The 6,000-nt window shown below is 42.5% G+C and overlaps 1 protein-coding gene across 4 annotated transcripts in view; it reads right to left on the minus strand.

Annotated features, from left to right (window-relative positions):
* LRRC9 (leucine rich repeat containing 9) overlaps positions 1-4,534 on the minus strand; it is a 107,815-nt gene extending 103,281 nt beyond the window's left edge. For all 4 annotated transcript variants that reach the window (XM_027568730.1, XM_027568731.1, XM_027568729.1 and 1 more), the window contains exon 1: positions 3,448-4,534. The gene's annotated coding sequence lies outside the window, so the exon portion shown is untranslated. The remainder of the gene's footprint in view (positions 1-3,447) is intronic.
* Positions 4,535-6,000: the final 1,466 nt, after the last annotated feature.

The raw sequence follows: 6,000 nt of genomic DNA on the forward strand, positions 1-6,000 counted from the left end.
AAGAAATTAACTGTTCCCTTTGTTATTCACTACATTATCCTATATATTTGGGCCTAATTTTGGACTTTCCAATCTGTGTTCTCCCTTAGCTCTGTCTTTTCCTATAGTATCATCCTGTTTTAATTACTGTGATTTATATTAATTCCCACCACATGTTCTTTTTTTTTTAATTTCTTGGCTATTTTTTCACATTTATTTTTCCAAATAAAATTTATGAAAGTTCATATTTAGTGTTTAAAAATTCACTTGGGTTTTTGAAATTCCATTGTAAAGCTTAATTTAGAGAGAACGTCTGTCTTCACAGTATTCAGTCTTCTTGAGAACAAGTTATAGTTCTCCATTTATTCAAGGAGACTACTTTGTCTTAACAGAGAAATATGCATATTTTGTTTTTTTTTTAAAGATTTTATTTATTTATTTATTTGAAAGAGCGAGAGTGAGAGAGAGAGAGAGAGAGAGCACATGAGAGGGGGGAGGGCCAGAGGGAGAAGCAGACTCCCCGCTGAGCGGCAGGGAGCCCGATGCGGGACTCGATTCCGGGACTCCAGGATCATGACCCAAGCCGAAGGCAGTCGCTCAACCAACTGAGCCACCCAGGCGCCCCGAAATATGCATATTGTGGATACCAACCTTACTTCCCACTTCATCTTATTTAGGAAAAATCTATCTAATTCAACAGTTAATTAGCAAAACAAAATATAATTTAGCAATCTTCCAATTCTATAAGTTGCATAACTACATCTGAATTATGAAGAGCCTGAACCTCCCTGGTTTTTACAAGCCTCCTATGCTTCCTCCAGTCACAAGTGGGCCCAGGGCTTCCAGCTGAAGCTCCTGATTCCATCAAGAGGTGTGTCCTGTTGGCCAACTTGCCCTCATTCTCCTCCACTTTGGGCAAGTTCTTTTCAGGGCCTAACCATCTAAGAGACCATAGGTCTTCTTCTCTAGTTCCTTCATGGAACCAGGAGCCACCAGGAGCTTCTGCAGCTTTCACCCTTCAAATCTCAAATCTTGGATTGATTCAATCCCCTCCTTCCCCTCCTCACTCTGGAGTGCTGCTGGATGATTTCACATAACCAGCACAGAGCTGAAGTCACTTCAAATGCATGGCCTCTAACTTCAGCTGGATCTTCAACAGACATTTTATATTTTCCTCTTCGACTTCCTCTCCTAGGGAGAGTAGGGCTAGAGACACAGCTCTGGGATTCATGACATGGGGACTATTCTAAACTTCTACCACTCTTCTCCAGTTCTCCCCGCCACCCCTCCTCCCTCTGCAGATGATCTTGTCCCCATCTTAACAGAGAACAGCGATACCATCAGATATTCATTCCTTAAATTCCCTTCCCTCCTAAAAATGTATTTCTTTCCCTTCCTGACTCCTGTCTTGGTAAAAGTATTCTTTCTCTTGTCTAAAATGTGTGCACTGATCCCATTGTCTCCGGTCTCTTTCAGAGCGCTGTTATGTCAAACGTTCCTCCTCCTTTTACTCCCATTTTTCCTTCTCTAGGGCCTCTCTTCTCTCCATATACGAATGTTAGATCATTCCTGTCTCTTAAAAAAAAGTCCTCCTATCCTGTATTCTATGAATGAATGTTTCAGATACTTTCACAGAAAAACTTCAAGATAGAGGAGTTCATTATAGCAGCACTTCCCTACCTCCACTCAGTTCTTAACTCACTGCAACCTGACTGGGGATACCTCAGGCCACGACTGCTTCTTTTGCCAAAGTCAATAATAATCCAGTTGCCAAAGACACTGGACATGTTTCAGCTCTCAGCTTAGCTGGACCTTGGCATGGCATTTGACAACGTTGATAACTCCATTCTTTTAGTATTCTTCTTTGTCTGCCTCTTTCTCCTTGGCGTCTCTCTACTTGTTATTTCAAATCTACTTTTCTGAGCAATTGTCTCCTTCTTGGTAAAAAATTACTAATCTCTATCTTCCTGTTTTCCATACAACAAATCCAACTTCCCACATGGCAAGCTATATCTGAATGTGTCAAAGGCATCTCAAACTCAGTGTGTTCAATACTGAAGTCATATTTCCCAGCCAGCCTGCTTCTCTGAGTGTATGTCTTCCCTTGGTAAATGGCACATCTTTGTAATCAACCATATCAGAAACCCATGGTTTATTCTTAACCACTCTTTTACTCTTTCTTCCATGTTCACTCACTCATTAAATCCTTCTGCATATACCTCTCAAATGTCTATCATTTCCCCCCTCCTCTCCATTCTGTTTGCCCCTTTTTTGGTTCAGGCCTTCATCACTTCACCTTAATTGGATGCCTTCCTTATAGTCCTAAAACCTCCAATCCCTCTTCTACACTATTGTGACAGCCAGCTTCCTGAAGGGTAGATCCGTTTAAGCTACTTAAGGAAGGTATTCATGGTATCCATGCTCTGACTCCTGCCTACCTGTCAAGCTCATCAACCACAAACTCCCAACACCCCAGAGTCTGGCTACAACTATAGTTCTCCAAATGGGCTGGGGTATTTGTATATTTCATCATACGCTGTCTTCCTTCCCTAAAATGTCTTTTTTCCCTTGACTTTATGGCATACTCCATACATCCTTAAAGATGATTAAATCAAGAGTCTTCTTTGTGAAGATTTTAATTCTCTCCGGTAGTATTATAATCATTCTCTTCCTTGTGACTCCAGTTAAGGCCTGCACATGTTCCATATATAGTACCTGTCCCACTGTATTGTGATGCTTTGCAGGTCTTTCCTCCCTGCCAGGTTACATGTTCATTGAAGGCAAGGACAATGAACCTATCACTGTGCTGCGCACTTGCTTGGTGTTCCATAAAATTTGTTGAATAGTTTGAGTTAATTGTCATGCTACAGAGTCCTATATGGTATAATTTGGAATATACATAATATGTAAATACTTGCTGTACATGAGCAGAGTATAATAATAATTAGAGTGTAAAGCACCATGTTTCTGTCTGCCAGGAGGGTAGGGTATTATTCTGAGAAAATCAAATTTATTTTCTACAAACTAGAAGCCCTGTATGATCAAACGGTCTCCTCCCTTGGGTATAAAGAGATCAGAATCCATCTGTTAGTACTGACGGGCTCAACAAACGCCCTTCTGGCACTAGGTGAGCAGTATCCACTTTGGCCAAGGAGCCCTTGGTTTTCTCAGTTCTGTAGCTTAACGTGTGCAGTAAAGGCTGCACAAGTAACTGTGGGCCACCTTCCCTTTCCTCCTCCTCTTAACCTTTGCTCTGGTCACCCTGACGGCCTCCAATAAAGACACGTCACTGTCTCATTATTACTATCATCTCCATTGCGCCATTACGGGGGTCCTTTGACCTCAACGTTGCTTCTCTCCCGTCTTTCTCTCAGGGGCGGGCAGAGAGGCAGGAGAGGAGAACAAAGACTCCTGGGGCCTGCAGACAGGTGATGTAGGCCCGAAGGCCACAAGGTGACACACACTCACCTTATCCCAGAAAGATGATGGATTCCAGGGCAATCCGAGACAGACCAGAGTCCACTCCGACCTCTCAATCCCTGTCTTGCAACAGCGGGCACGACACCCTCTCTAATCCGGGGCCTGGTGTGTATACGCTACCAGCTCGGGTTGCCTAGGAAACCGGCCCTCCCCCTCCCGCGACCTTGGAGTGGGGAGGGGGACAACAGAGGCGGGGAAAGCAGCGCCCGAAGTCGTTTCTGGGTCACGTGGTAGCAACCTCCAACCAATCAGCAAAGGTAGGGGTCCACCCGGAAGACCCCGCTGGTGCTGCTGGGAAGTGGTGGGGAGCTCCTCGCTCGCGGGTGTTTTTGTGCCAGCGCGCATCTCTTCACCTGCCTTCGCTGGATCATGGGACCGGACTGGAAGCACCGAGTTGTGGGCATAGTGGCAGGGACCTAGTCGTGTGGCCTGCTCCAGTCCCGGCTCTCTCCCACTGAAAGCCTTCGACAGTTGGGGCCTGGAAGCCCGGAGCCACGCTGGACTTGAACCTCAGTCATGGCGCTGTGATGTCATAAGGCGACGGGAGAGCCAGGACAGGGCCGGATCCCCCGGCTTGGGCTCCGATCCCCAAGAATGTAGCCGACCTCCGCCGACGAGCCTAATCGAAGGTCGGCGCTGGCAAACGAACCTCTGGAGAAGAGATGGGCTCTCCTAGGGTCTTCTTACCGTTCTTGGGCCGGCTCTTGAGGGTCGTTTAAGTATTCCAAAATATTCAGGAGGCAAAACATATTTGCAAAATAAAGTAGAACTTAAAGAGGGAAAGAGAGGAACTTTTAAAAGAGTGGTCAGGAGGGGTGAGAAATGAATGAACTTGGGTCGCCTGGGTGGCTCAGTCGTCAAGCGTCTGCCTTCCGCTCAGGTCATGGTCCCAGGGTCCTGGAATCGAGCCCCGCATGGGGCTCCCTGCTCCGCGGGAAGACTGCTTCTCCCTCTCCCACTCCCCCTGCTTGTGTTCCCTCTCTTGCTGTGTCTCTCTCTGTCAAATACATAAATAAAATCTTAAAAAAAAAAAAAGAAATGAATGAACTTAGTAAAAGGCATATCAAAATAACTGTAGCTCTCTCTTCGTTTTCCATATCTGCCTGTCCAGTATGGGAGCCACTAGCTACAACCACGCGTGGCTCTTGAACACTGGAACTGTGTGGCTGGTCCGAATTGAGGTGTACCATAAAATACGGATTGTATTTTGAAGGCTTCATATGAAAAAAAAAATAAACTTTTTGTATTGATTATATGCTGAAATAAGAATATTTTTGATATATCGGATTAAATAAAAATGTTATTAAAATTTTACTTTTTAAAAGTAGTGATTAGAAATTTTTAAATTACGTATGTGACTTCTATTATGTTTCTGTTGGACAGCGCTTCTGAAATGTTTGTGGTTCAGTTGGTTTGTGTAGTAGTAATACGACGTTCAGTTCATGCCAAATAGTACCTGTAGTGCCCTTTTCCGTCACCAGATGGCTGCCTCATTCAATAGACTATAGTTTTTAAACTACTTTCTCAAGAGAAATAGAAGTGTAGATTTTAAAAATATTTCTTGCCAGAGGCGCCTGGGTGGCTCAGTGGGTAGAGCATCCTACTCTTGATCTCAGGGTATAAGTTCAAGCCCCACATTTGGTGGGGAGCCTACTTTAAAAAAATTCTTTACATTTATCTAATAACAATTCAACATTTGTCGTGATTCAATTATTTTTTTCTATAATGTTGACTGTAATTGCATAAACATATTTTTAAAAGTAAATTAATTTTCCCTCTACGTTTTTTTATTTCACAGGAATTTGTTTCCATCTGTCATTAATGAGTTAAGAATAAATTAATTAAAATATTTGTGGCTTAGGGGTTTAAAACAAATACCAGAGAAATCTGATTCCTATTTGTATTTTTAATGTATTTGAAAACCTAGTTGAACAAGATGACCTGTCTAAGCAAATATTCATCTTGGGGTATAAAGACTAGATAAAAATAGTTTAGAAATCTCAAGTTTTAGATTAAGAATTTGGGTCAGGAAACAATGAGGAGAATTTTATACATCAAGCTTCTCGTTTGGGGGGATGCAGCTCTTTGGATAAAGTATAGAGATTATTAAAGTATATTGTTAGAAATCTGTTATGACTCTCCTAACCAATAAAAGACTAGGAGAGAGCTTATACACAGTTTTCTTTATATTATATAAACAAGTAATGTTAAGACTCATTTCTAGGTTTTGTATTCTTCGTATGGCTTTTAACTGTAATTACCTTTTGTTCCAAATACCATCTAGAATATGTTAACAGCAGGCAATTCTTCCTTTGAGAATTACTCAGGACAAAGGCTTTAGTTTGGCAAATCACCAATGGTTATTAGCCGACAGCTACACAAGAACTCTGACTCATTTGCTGACTGGCCATATTCTGGAGTTTTGCAATAAATATAGAGGTGCATATATCTTTTTGAATTAGTGTTTTTGTTTTCTTCAGCTAAATACCTGGAAGTGGAATTACTGGGGAAATGCAAATCAAAACCACAATGAGCTATCAC

Source organism: Zalophus californianus, chromosome 6 (assembly GCF_009762305.2).
Source record: "Zalophus californianus isolate mZalCal1 chromosome 6, mZalCal1.pri.v2, whole genome shotgun sequence".
Classification (NCBI taxonomy): Eukaryota; Metazoa; Chordata; class Mammalia; order Carnivora; family Otariidae; genus Zalophus; species Zalophus californianus.